Raw genomic sequence first — 12,531 nt, forward strand, 5'->3', positions numbered from 1 at the left:
TTGAAAAAAGCTATTGTTAAAGGTTTCGATCAGATTTATGATAACCATCAGAAACCTATGCATTACAATTTCATTAGATTAGACCATACCATTATTAAATCACTCAGCAGTGACCCCAACCTAGTCATTAGAGGGGTGAAAAAATGGTGTCAGCATCGTGATTGTAGATGCTGACCAATGCGATGCCTAAGTGTTGAGAAATTTGAACAGCACTGGTCATTACTGCAAATTTAGAGGCAATCCCGTTACTTCCATACAAGGCCAGATAGCACAAGTAACACAACAAGTTTGGAGGGAGGCATTTTGAGCCAAAAAGAACATGCCTTTTTAAACTATCCAATCCTAGAAACCCAGTCAAGTACATTTTACCTCAAATTCATAGAGCATTACACAATCCACTGGGCCCACCGATTGTATCCATATGCAGGAAAGTTCTAGAACCTCTGGGTAAGTTAATCGATTTCTTTCTTAAACCCCTTGCCTGTGAGACTCTCACTGTTATGGCAGATTCCAGATATGTAATCAACGATATTGAAGATATAGCCTTCAATTCTTAGACTGAGTTATTGGTCACCTTGGACATAGAATCCCTTTATTCCAATATTCCCCAAGGATAGTCGATTAGAGTGATCCAAGATTTTTTGGACCTAAGGGCAGCACCACACACTCTACACTTGGACTTTCTTGTGGAACAGTTGAATATAGCTTTGACCAAGAACTATTTCAGCTTCAAAAATAAGGTCTGTTTACAAAACTAAAGTTACAACCAAGGTGTCAGTTTTTGCCCCAATTTAGCCAATGTATGTATGGCTAGGTTTGACGAGCTTGCTATTCTGATGGACTCCAATCCATTTTTTCAATCTATTAATTGGCTAAAGCGATATATCGATGATATTCTGATAATTTGGCACACGCAAGATGGACACATGCATGGCTTTCTCATGTAGATGAATGGGCTCAACCCACTGCATCTGAAATTAGCTCTACTATTGACTCACAGCAAATATCATTTTTGGATCTTACCATCAAAGATCTAGGTGGCAATTTGGGTGTTTAACTATACATAAAACCCACAGATTGTAACACAATCCTTAATTTTAACAGTTTTCATCCTAAGGCCCTGAGAGATAATATTCGATATGGGCAATTCCTGAGAGCGCAGCATAATTGTACCACATTGCAAGATTTTTATGAGGAGGCAGACATTTTAGACAGAATGCACGGAAGAGGCAATTCGAAACATTTGTTGAGATGGGCCAGAAAGAGAGCTATAAGCAAGGACAGGAGCACCTTACTCGAAGGTAACAACAAATAAAAAAATATGGATAGATTGGGTTGTGTTAAAACATTTGTCCCTCAGAGCAATGCCATTAAAAGATTGATTTTAAAAATTGGCACATTCTCCAGCTCAATGAATCTGAGCTGCAAAGAACACTGTTTGCCTTTCGCAAGGGCAAAACTCGAAGACAAGCATTAACTAGTGCTGATAGGAAGTTATCTCCATCAGCGCTGAACCTTAGGACTCTTGGGGTATAGATTCTATTAAAGGCTATTACCCTCGCGGCAAGTGGAGCACCTGCAAGTTTTCATCAGTGAAACATGCCATTCAAGTAGGAGACAGAAATTGGTCACTTAACACTCACAGCACTTGTAACACTACAAATGTCATATACATTATCCAATGCCTTAAATTATGTGCAGGCAAGACGTTGAGACAAGTAAAAATGTGCATCATGGAACATCATTCCAAAATTACAACTAAAACGATGTCAGCACCATTAGAACACCCTAGAGGGTGTTTGATGGCTGTGATTGGTCAATCTGCAGGCTATACGAACAGGTATAGCCTGCAGATTGATTACAGCCTGCAATTACTGTTCTAATTGCTTACCTGTTCCCGATCCACTGCCGGCGCCCACTGAAGCCTGGAAAGTTACTGCATTGGTCTCCATGTAATTTTGGAAGGGAAAGAGTTAACGTTCCGTACCCAATTACATTTTGCAAGACGAACGTGTGCAACGCAGCCCCACCCACTTGAATCAAGGCGGAAGAAACGCCTTCTGCTTTCCCTTCGCCAGGAAAGCATTTAAACAAGCGTTTAATCGCCCGAGGAGGAAGAGCGGCATGTTTGTTTAAAATAAAACGTGGCATGTATGATTGTTTGGTGCAATGAAGTCAGGGGGAACCTTGCCCTCACCACCTCATGATGTTTGGTTGTTTCCTGCATCATATGGGAAGGCTAATGGAAAAGCAGAGCAGAGAAATGTAAGTTAATTACATGCTAAGTAAATATACATGCAGAGTTTGCTTGGGAATGTTTTGTTAGTGTTTTAAGTGTGCAGTAATTGGAAGTGTAAGTTTGTGTAGGGGGACAAAAACTGAAATTACCTTAAGAGAAACACTGGGCAGGCATACCCACACCTGATTTATGTTTGATAGTATACTCCTCCCACCCAATCACCTTCCACCACCCTATGAAAAAACCCACAACCGAGTCAATGTGACTGCAACGTTTATGTATCATTTGGCAATGTTTTCTTCTTCAATAAACATGTCTCATTTATTGTACTTTAATTAAACACTGAGGGTGTTGTAATAGCTTAATAGAGCTGCAGTGAGGGCCTTACCGGGCGTTATGGTCCCTCATAATATGTTAAAGGCCCTCACTTCGATCAGGCCATTAACTCCGTCTTCAGGGCCCATAACGCCTCTTACGGCCCTTGATGCACGTTGATAAAGCTATAATAGTGCAACATTTTGTCACTATGGATCACAGGCAAGAAGAATTAAAGTGGTGGGCAATTGAAAGAATTATTGCTACATATAACCAACAACTAGAAGAAACTGAGAGAACAGTTTGGGATATATCATTTACAAGGTTTCAGAGGTGGCCTTAATGACCAAGAGGAGTGTCATCCATTAGGCTCTATCTAATCTAATAATTGCATTATCTTTGATCCTCCACCTCCAACTCCCTGAGGGTCAGTCACTTCTCCACACAATGGGTTGGTGTGAGATCTCTTTCTTCGGCTGGGGCCTTCCTCTGGAACAGCCTCCCTGCCTCTATGAAATTTGACGAGATCCATCACTGTTTCCGGAAGCACCTTAAAACCTTCCTCTTTGCTTCTGCCTTCTCTCTTCCTCTCCCCTGCTGATTTCCTGTCTGATACTGCACTGGTCACCTGGCTACCCTCCCGTTTTGGGTCCAGGTCCCCACCCGCCCAGTTGCACACCCGCACTGCCTCCCGGCAACCCTTGCACTTGGATCTGTATCTGTTACCCTACAGTCCACCTACCTGCACTTTTGGACACTTACTATCTGCACTTACCCTTGCACCTGCTGGCCACACTTCTTGTTATTGTTTTGATCCCATGTACAGCACTGCCCCCTCCCCTTTCCCCTGCCACTTTTCCCCTCCCCCCTCCCCTGCAAGTGCACAATCTCAATGTCACTTGGCCTAGTAAGATCGCTGTCTCTGTCCTCCCTCTGTTCCCCCTTCCTTGCCTCGTCACGCCTTGAAACATTGTGTATAGGCGCGTTACAAATGCCACATCATATCATATCATTACCAGCTTACTTTTCACATGTTATGAACACTTGGGCATTTTGATGCATGTGGATTACATTGTATCTAGTTCACAGCACTTTTGCAAACAGCACTCTATGTAAAAGGTTGTGATGTGTTTTTAGTTATTCTTGACTACTGAGATACTGCTCACACATGAGACGGTGTTGCACACATCTATAGTGCTATAGTCAATACTCTACTCGTGTTCGACAGCCGCCTTGCACGTTGCGTTAGCACGCATCACGTGTCACATCATTCGATTTCAGCAAAGTAACGCTCACAAACGTCCGACGCCAACGAAACAACACAGCGTTTACATTAAGCAGTTACAGGAGATGAGTCTACTTCAGCCCCTACACAGATACATAAACGCCGGCCAGGTAATTTGTCAATCTTTCCATTGCGGCCAGACAGTGCACTATTGCCACATGCGTAGATAGGTAGTGTTGTGTGGTGTCCCACATCCCCAGCAATCTTCTGTGAGCCCCCAGATCCCCCAGTGGCACAGACTCACACAGAGACGTGTTGTAGGCTCAGGCTCCCCGGTCGCACTGCGCGACTCAGGCACGCCCCCTTTATTTAAAGGCATGCGGCAGAGAGCAATGTCACTCCGCCATGTGCCAAAGCCCTTAAAGGTGCAGCACCACAGGCAGTGTATGTTCAATTTTTGATAGTGGATATTTCTTCTTGTTTCAGTGATTTCTCACTGGCTAAAGGCAATGCACTAGGCTTCATGAACATGCATGATGATCACTTCTACAGTCCTCAAAAAGGTCTATTAGTATTTATTCATGACCATATATGAACTTTGCTTATCATCCCAAGGTAACTGCACGACCCACGGCAACATGCATTGATAGGCACCGCTAGATTATAGCGGGTAAGACATATTTTTGTTTTATTATAGATGGAGAAAACTCACACCCTTTTCTGATGTATGTTGTTTCATTGTCTTCCGATGCACACTCAGTCCTGAAGAAGACACAGCACTTCACATTATCGAGTGCCCGTCAAAACTAGTTTTTGGGCATCTTATTAATTTAGAAACCTTTGAACCTCACATGAATGAATACAACATGAATAACTGATTTTTGCCTCAACTAGTAGACATAAGATGTTTGATCTTTTTATTGACTTGAGATTGTTGAACTTTGTGATGCTTTGATATAAGTTGATGTTGCTTTCCGCGGAGACAATTATATGTTACTGATGTTTTCTTACACAGAGCTGTTATGAGTGCTAATGCACACATTGCACAATAGACCTGAGCGCATTTAGCGCAGCAATCAACTTAGACATTTGGGCTCTTATATAACGTATGATCAGCACTTTTTTCAAGTACTCTACATTTTATTTGATGTTTTTTAACTATTTATGTAGTGATGGAATAAATATATTCTCCATGTATAAGTGTGTGACCTTTCTCTATGCCATTTTAGGATAGCTGCGTGTGGCATCTATTGTGTGATGATGATGATTGATGTATCCCTTCAGACACACCTCTCAGTCATTGTATACCGTGGCCGTGTAGTTATGGTTAAGTTGCTGTTTCCATAGGAAGAGCACTTTTTGGGCGGCTTATAACTTTGCTCCCCCTGGATGAATCCTCACCAAACTTTGCAAAAAAGTACATGGCCCACTCTGGATTTCTTTGTAAAGTTCGGTGAGGTTTGGTCCGCGGGGAAATGTTATAGGGGGGTCCCAAAACGTCTTTTTTTCCGATACACATAATGGGAAAAAACTTTGCTCACGCCTACAGCCCAAACCGCTGGACGGATTTTCACCAAATCCGCGGACATCGCAGTAAAAACATTTTAAAAACACAACATTACACTTGTCAAACTTATCAAATAATCTCTGGGGAGGTGAGGGGTGATGAGGATGGGATGGAATATGGCTGCAAGAAGCAAAAAAACAGATGGTTTTTACCGTGAAAGTCTGCGAACAGTTCGGATGTTCGCGAATAGTCCTGAAAATTCCGCGAACACCTCAGCATTACACGGTTGGTGAAATGCAGTTCTTAGATGGCTTATAACTTTGGCGCCACTTAATGGAACTGCATGAAATTTTGTATGTATATTCCGTATAATCGTGAAGTGCGGACGGGTTCTCAGACAAGTCATCATGCCACGCGCCAGCGTATGGTCCTGTGGCACTGTCTGGAAGGTCCGCTATGAAGTCAGATGTTCGTAGACATCTACGGATGCAGATCTAGTTGAAATAGTTGCAAGAAGTGTATAGAAGTGTTAAAAATTATTCCAGATGGTGTGAAATGGCAGAGTTTTAAGGTGAAACTTTGGAAATTGGACACAAATATTGCTATATTGGGTAAGTATGATAATAGTAAGTTGTAGGAAAATAGCATGCACTGGTAAAAACCTATGAAATTCAATGAAAAAACTTTGTTAAAGGGACGTTATGGTTAAGTTGCACTGATAAAAACCTATGAAATTCATTGAAAAAACTTTGTTAAAGGGATGTTATGGTTAAGTTGGACTAATAAAAACCTATGAAATTCGAAGAAAAAAATGTGTTAAACGGACATTATGGTTCCAAGCAAAACCGAAAAACCCCTGAAATTCACCAGTTATGGTAAGCTAAGCAACCATAACTCGCGCCGCCACCGTGCACTGCTAAGACTAACACCCAGGACATCAAAGGACATATATCCACGCCCTATGGATATATTTTGCAATAAAGTGCAACATGTTAAGATCTTCACATTTTTTACAAAGTTCCAGTGCTTTGGACACCCTCCTGATACCTTTTAATCTCCAAATTGGCAGTAAATACATCGCCCTTAGATCATTATATCTTGTGTATAGCAACATAAAATGAATGACAGATTCATCCAGCGCTCCACAACACTGACACCCCGAACAATTTGAGTGGTTCCATCCATTCATGAAGGAGGCTACACACTGAGTTCCTGCTCTTAGATCATATAATAACGATCGGGCCAGACATAGAGTGATTACGCCTAGGTAACGCTCATAGCCAAATGAGCCCTTTGCCGGCAGATAGAGCTGGCTATTAGAAAGGCCTGCACAGGTTGCCACCATGGCCTGTCGGTAGTGCTCTCTGCAGGCTTCCTTGATCACTTCCCTTCACTCCAGGCCTATACTAGCTGGCCGCTCCCAGTATCGATCAAGGCCCAATGCTGAGCACCAGGTCTTAATGTGCAACAGCCAAGGAACTGTGCGGCTACCCTCTAGGGGCAAAGACTTTGCCACCAACTTTTTTAAACATGTGTAGGGCTGGTGATGAACAAATGCAGGACCCTAAACATAGGGGTTTTAGAGAATGTTATGTGCTCCATCGCTCGTACATTGCATTCAAGATGCAAAGTAGCATTCGGGGCACTGGTAGGTTGTGACATTATTGACTTTAAAAATGTATTCTCTATTATACCCAGGCTTACCGAATTTTCACAGCCACAGACCTCTGCACTGTACTGCTGCGGCTAGAGCTTTAGACCGATACAGTTTCAGGGCGGTATCAATGCACCTTTACTATGTGTACAATAGAACCTCCTAATGCTGCCACTGTGTTTTGTCAAATTCGTAGCAGCTTTCGAGACCTGATCTCTCCAGGTTCTCTGCAAAACACAGACCCAAATAATGTAACGCTGTGACCTGCTCCAGTTCAACCCCTTCTATTTCCACACGCACTTTCACGTGCCTAGCCCCTTTACCTCTAAAGACTAGAACCTTTGTTTTGCTCTTGTTAATCTTCAAGCCAAGCTTTACACAAGTCCTTGCAAAGACTGACGCAGTGTGTCTTATGCCCATAGGCGTTTCCTTACCACTAGTCACCAACACCTCAATTAGCCTGTTTATATAAATACAAAAAAGGAGTGGAGCGAGCACACCGCCCTGCCTAACCCCTCCGCTGACATCAAATTTCTCGGTGTTCTCGCCACTTGATCCCCATCTAAAAAAGCTCTATTATTAGAATACAGAGACAGGATGACTATCAGAAACCTGGAGGGATGTTGTAGCCCTGTAAGACCTGCCATATATTGCCGCGAGGGACAGACTCAAGGGCTGTTCTTAAATCAGCAAAGACCACGTATAGATTGCTGTTAATTAGGTGTGTGTATTTTTCCACAAGTAAGCTGTCTCTCAGACACTCTTCAGTAGTTCCCATTCCCTGTTGGAAGCCCACCTGCAATGGATCGATTATACCTGTTGAATCCACCCATATGGCCGATGATTTATTTGGCATGCAATTTCCCTACCCCATCTAGGAGTGAATTTGGCCGGTAATTTTCCGGTCGATCCTTACACCCCTTTTTAAAAGTTGGCACTACTACGGCATTGTTGCCAGCTATCAGGGACAATCAGGGACTGGGCCTGTTGTAACCACAGCATTGCAATCACAGGGCCCCATATCGGCGATTCATTTTTGAAAAACTCAACAGGTGAGCAATTGGGACCAGAAGCCTTTCCACCACCCAAACCTGTAATAGCCACAACCACCTGCTCCACATTCACTTTGACCTCTGAGGCTTGGCCAGGCTGTGCCCCAACCTGTAATCCCAGACTGGTTATATCATCACAGAACTTCTGGTCTATCTCCTTATCAATATTTAACCAACCAAGTTAATTCTGTTGTATAAATATATTATTAAAGAGTACATTCCAATATATTAGCATAATGAAACAACAAATAAGTTAAAGCGGGTAATGATGTTTTCTTTGCTATTCCCAATCTATGATCCTTCTATAGCAGCTGAATTCTAAATCTTAAAAGGTTTGCTTCATGTCAGTGTGAAGGGGGACCTTAAAAAGACAGCACTCTTTTTTGCTACAACTTCCAACGAAGATTTCCTGAGAAAGCCTCTTTCAATTGGGCTCCTCACTTTTTAGTCGTGATGCAAGGGTTCAGTCTATGATGTGAATGGGTGATATCACAGGGATGTCTTTATGCATTACTTAGTTGATTTGCTTGTGTGATATGTGATGGCCTAGGCTTCAGGGCCCAGGTTTGAATGTGTGTTTGTGAGCGGTACTTAAACCTCTACATGACGTATGAATCATATGGGAAAGCAAAACATGTGAGACAATTGTGTCATGCTCACAAGAGTGTAATCTGTCATGCCATTTACTCCACACTATAATACCGATATAGATGTGTGTGTTCCTGTTGGTTTATATCTGTGTGTGCGCGCGTGTGTGTGTTTGTGTATGTGTGTAGTATTATTATGTTAATGTTAATGTTAAAGGACATTTGTACCGCGCACTATCACCACCGGAGTGGTCTCCTGGTGCTCTGGCGGCTCTGAAAGCGGAGGGGCAGTTGAGTTAGTGTCTCGAAGCAGGAAAAGTGCAAGAGAGCAGTGATGTGCTGTTGGCGGCCTCAGCCCAGTGGGTCGTTGGCTGGGCCTGGGGTGTTTGCGGCCGGTAGTCATCGTGTACTGTTGTGCGAGTCTATGTGTGTTTTTTTGTTTTGTTGTTGCAATGTAGTGAAGCTTGTGCGGTTTGTTGTGCTGTAGGTTTTGGTTGTGTTTGGTTTGGAGTTTGAGAGGTGTATGCAGAAGAACAAGTTACTTTCTTACCTGGTAACGTTCTTTCGATGGGATGGTCCGACGACGTATTCCATATCTATGACATGTAATCACCACAGCTGTGCTGCTTCGGAAACTTTTTTCGGCGTCTGCGTCCTGCGTCGATGACGTCGATGCGCCATCGTCGAGGACCTCCTCTGTCGTCCGACGTCATCCGATGTGATAAGTAGGACGCACGACGCCCGTAGCCTCAGTTGTAGTTTTTTCCCCCAGAACGTGTGACATTAGTCAACTGCCAGTCAGACATAAAGCCTTGCGGAACGTAAGCTGCAATCGCAAAAGAAATTCTGCAGCAGGGAAGGCAGGGAGGGAGCGATATGGAATACGTCGTCGGACCATCCCATTGAAAGAACGTTACCAGGTAAGAAAGTAACTTGTTCTTCGAGGGGATTGGGTCCTCCGACGTATTCCATATCTATGACAGACTCCCAAAGCAGTACCAGAGCAAGGAGGAAGGAAAGAATTTAGAATCAAAATTTAGAATTGCCAATCAAATAGCAGAGCAAAGGAACGCCTTGCCAAAGGCCAGATCCTGTCCTCGGATGGAATCGAGGGAATAGTGACATACAAATGTATGTACTGAAGCCCAGGTGGCTGCATCACAGATGTTGCGAATAGGAACACCCCTCTGCAGGGCAGTAGATGCAGCCATACCCCTGGTAGAATGGGCCCGCAAGCCAGCCGGTGGGTCCTTACCCGCCAAGCGGTAACACTCCGAGATGGCCAAAATAATCCAGCGAGACAAAGTCTGTTTTGTCACAGCTTGCCCCAAACGCTTTCCAGCGTAACCAATAAAGAGTTGATCGTCCACTCTTACCCGGGACATGCGTGAAACATAAAAGCTTAAAGCTCTCCTAGGATCAAGCCTATGGAGCCTCTCCTCTTCCTTACCAGGATGCAGAGGAGGATAGAATGCCGGAAGAACAACCTTCTGGGCCAAATGAAATTCCGTCACTACCTGCGGGAGAAAAGAAGGACGAACTCTAAGGACAACCCTGTCCTTGTGAAATACAGTGAAGGGTGGTTTAACTGAAAGTGCCTGTAACTCACTCACTCTGTGAGGGGAAGAAACCACAACTAAAAACACAGTTTTCAGAGTCAACAGCCTCAAAGGGCAAGAATGTAAAGGCTCAAACGGAGCACCCATAAGAAACTTAAGAACAAGGTTTAAATCCCAACCGGGCACCAGGAAAGGTGACGGAGGGAACACATTAGTGAGCCCTTTCAGAAACTGTGAAAGTAAAGGGATTTTGAAGTAAGAACACTCTTCAGACGAGAGCTTAAAGATGGACAGCGCCGCCGGGTAACCTTTAATGGTACCCACTTGCAAGCCCTTGTGGGCCAAAGAAAGTAAAAAGGACAGAACCATGGGGATGTCACATGCAAAAGGATCCACATTCTGAACTCTGCACCAGTCGCAGAACTTACGCCAACGGCAACGGTACAGAGACTTTGTTGCTGGCCTTCGGGCCAAAAGCAACACCTCCATCATGTCTTCAGGGAGGTCCCAATCCTTATACCTCAACCTTTCAGAAGCCAAGCGTGAAGGTTGAGGGATCTGACCTCTGGATGGAGAACCTGACCCCCACTGAGAGCAGATCGTCTCGGTAGGGAAGACGACGTGGAGGGCAGATGGATAAGTCGAGAAGGTCCGGGTACCACGTCCTCCGAGCCCACGCCGGAGCAATGAGGATCATCCGGGAACCGAACTTCCGTAACCTCCACAGCACTTGCGGGATGACGGGGACTGGAGGAAACGCGTACAGCAGCGGGAATGACCACTCCACCACGAACGCGTCTCCTAAGGCTCCTTTTGGAGGAAATTCCCGCAAGCAAAACCTTTTGCACTTCCGGTTGACACTGGAGGCGAAGAGATCCACTTGAGGGGTCCCCCAAAGGGCGAAGATCTCCAGGAGAATCTCCTGAGCCAACTCCCACTCATGAGAGATCGTGCTCTGCCTGCTCAGAGCGTCCGCTGTCACGTTGTTGTCTCCGGCCAGATGAACTGCCGAGATCGAAACTTCCTGCTGGATGGCCCAGAACTCGAGCTGCATCACCTCCCTGCACAGAGGAAGTGACCCTGCCCCCCCCCTTTTTGTTGAGGTAGTGCATGGCCACTGTGTTGTCTGTCAGGATCAGGACACTCTTTCCTCGCACAGTCGGCAGAAAAGCCTTCAGGGCTAGCCTGACGGCCCTCAGCTCCAACAGATTGATATGGAGTCTGGACTCCGACGGAGACCAACGATCGCTGACTGTCAGCCCGTTGGCATGAGCTCCCCATCCCGTGAGGGATGCATCCGTCACGATCGTCACCTCCGGCCAGGGAAGCTAAAATGGAGCCCCCTTCATCAAGTTGCCTTCGACGGCCCACCACAGAAGGTCCCGGGCGACCGAGGGCGGCACCTGAACCGGGCCCGACATCCTGCCGGAGGACTGCGACCATTGCATCTTGAGTGCCCACTGCAAAGATCTCATCCGCAGGTGAGCCTCTGGCACCAGAAGAATGCAGGATGCCATGAGGCCGAGCAACCTCAAGAACTCGAACGCTGGGAGCGTCTGGGCATGCTGAAACTTGTGCACCATCTGCTGAATGTGAAGAGCCCTCACCTGGGGAGGAAAACACTGCCCCAGGGAAGTGTCGAGCACTGCTCCGATGTACTGGAGCCGCCGTGTTGGCGTCAAATGGGACTTCTTTAAATTGAGGGAGAAGCCCAGCCTGTGAAGGGATTGGCAGGTGATGGACAGATGATCCAGGACTTGATCAACCAATCGTCCAGGTAGGGGTAGACGTGAATCCCCCCTTGCCTGAGATGCGCTGCCACCACCACCATGAGCTTGGTGAAAACCCTCGGGGCGGAGGTGAATCCGAACGGCAGGACCCGAAACTGAAAGTGCGAGTCTCCAACCGCGAACCTCAGGTACTTCTTGTGCTTGGGATGGATCGGCACATGGAAGTAAGCATCCTTGAGGTCGAGAGACACCAACCAGTCCTGAAGCTGAAGGGCCTGGAGGACTTGAGAGAGAGTAACCATCTTGAACTTGTCCTTCCTTAGGAGTTTGTTCAAACCGCGCAAGTCCATGATGGGTCTCAATCCCCCGTCTTTCTTCGAAATCAAAAAATAAGGGGAATACCATCCCTTGTTCCTCTCCGCTACAGGCACCAGTTCTATGGCGCCTTTCTCCAGCAGGGCTTGAATTTCCTGCGCAAGGAGCGGATCCGGACTATGCAAAGAGAGGTTCCCCGGTGGATTGTCGCGAGGCCTGTGCCGAAAGGGAAGACAGTAGCCGTGGGTTATGATCTCCAGAACCCACACATCTGAAGTAATGGCACGCCCCTCTACAAGATGCTGCGCCAGCCTTCCCCCAACCGGCAAACCATGGGGCATGGCCTCA

The 12,531-nt window shown here is 45.7% G+C and overlaps 1 long non-coding RNA gene across 1 annotated transcript in view; it reads left to right on the forward strand.

The window, feature by feature from the left end:
• Positions 1-2,085: 2,085 nt before the first annotated feature.
• The window catches only part of LOC138528592 (uncharacterized), an 84,375-nt gene continuing 73,929 nt past the window's right edge, over positions 2,086-12,531 (forward strand). The window contains exon 1 of the long non-coding RNA XR_011284181.1: positions 2,086-2,265. This is a non-coding gene — a long non-coding RNA (uncharacterized lncRNA). The remainder of the gene's footprint in view (positions 2,266-12,531) is intronic.

This window comes from Ambystoma mexicanum, chromosome 7q, assembly GCF_040938575.1.
Source record: "Ambystoma mexicanum isolate Mex_15411 chromosome 7q, UKY_AmexF1_1, whole genome shotgun sequence".
Lineage (NCBI taxonomy): Eukaryota > Metazoa > Chordata > Amphibia > Caudata > Ambystomatidae > Ambystoma > Ambystoma mexicanum.